Source organism: Aplysia californica, unplaced genomic scaffold (assembly GCF_000002075.1).
Source record: "Aplysia californica isolate F4 #8 unplaced genomic scaffold, AplCal3.0 scaffold00756, whole genome shotgun sequence".
Lineage (NCBI taxonomy): Eukaryota > Metazoa > Mollusca > Gastropoda > Aplysiida > Aplysiidae > Aplysia > Aplysia californica.
In genome coordinates, this window is record NW_004798026.1 from 222273 (window position 1) to 224031 (window position 1759).

Consider the following 1759-nt stretch of genomic DNA (forward strand, 5'->3'; position numbering starts at 1 on the left):
AAGGGTCGTGTGTGTTGATGGTTATAGAAGGGTCGTGTGTGTTGATGGTTATAGAAGGGTCGTGTGTGTTGATGGTTATAGAAGGGTCGTGTGTGTTGATGATTAAAGAAGGGTCGTGTGTGTTGATGGTTATAGAAGGGTTGTGTATGTTGATGGTTATAGAAGGGTTGTGTGTGTTGATGATTATAGAAGGGTCGTGTGTGTTGGTGATTATAGAAGGGTTGTGTGCATTGATGATGCTGGAAGAGATGTATTGATGACAGTGGAAGAAATGTGTGTGATGATGATACCAGAAGGGTTGTGTGTGTATTGATGCTGGTAGAAAGGTTGTGTGTATTGGTGATTGTTGATGATTGTAGAAAGGTTATGTGTATTGGTGATACAGAAGAGATGTATTGGGGATTCTAGAAGGGTTATGTGTATTAATGATACTAGAAGGACTATATGTATTGATGATACCAGAAGAGATGTATTGATGACACTAGAATGGCTATGTATTGATGATACCAGAAGAGCTATATTAATGATACTAGAAGGACTATATGTATTGATGATACCAGAAGAGCTGTATTGATGACACTAAAAGGACTATATGTATTGATGATACAAGAAGGACTATATGTATTGATGATACCAGAAGGACTATATGTATTGATGATACCAGAAGGACTATATGTATTGATGATACCAGAAGGACTATATGTATTGATGATACCAAAAGGACTATATGTATTGATGATACAAGAAAGACTATATGTATTGATGATACCAGAAGGACTATATGTATTGATGATACCAGAAGGACTATATGTATTGATGATACTAGAAGGGTTGTGTGTATTGATGACACTAGAAGAGATTTGATTTGTTCTGAAACGGTTGTAAGTTGATGTATGGATGAAACTGTGTTAACGCTGTGCAAGAATGATTGTATGTGGATGGTACTATGTCAACCCTATGTTAGAACGATGTTGTGTGAATGAAACTTTGTCCACTTTCTATTAAAACGATTATGTGTGATTTAGATGGGCCGCCTTTCGACGAAAGGGATGATCGGTGCATTAACATCAACTGAAAGTCATTGGCCTACTATATTTACACTCGACTGGAATGGGGCAATAAATCTTGAGAGATGCAAACAATTAGAAGGTCTAGATCTGTACTCTCAAAACAAAATGCGCCACGCGAAACATCACTTCTGGCACTTCCGTTATGAAGGACAGCTATGCAGATTTGTTTCGTTTCTCAGTGGAATAATCACAAAGGCCAAAGAAGGACGGGAACTTTTTGTCAAACATATTTTTCTAAATTCAGGAAATGAATAAATCAAAAATCGGGCTCCGTCATGAGGACCTATCCATCTTTTTGCAGGTTCTTGCCAACTTTCAACTCTGTAACTGTCGTAGTTTTATGGGAAAAGTGACACATGTGTTTCCAAGTTGCCGAAATATATCATAGATATAGGGAGGATACTGTGTTTACTCTATGTCAGAACAGTTGTGTGTAAATGTCTGGATGATACTGTGTGGATGATACTGTGTGGATGATACTGTGTAGATGATACTGTGTGGATGATACTGTCTGGATGATACTGTCTGGATGATACTGTCTGGATGATACTGAGTGGATGATACTGTCTGGGTGATACTGTCTGGATGATACTGTCTGGATGATACTGTCTGGATGATACTGAGTGGATGATACTGTCTGGGTGATACTGTCTGGATGATACTGTCTGGATGATACTGTCTGGATGATA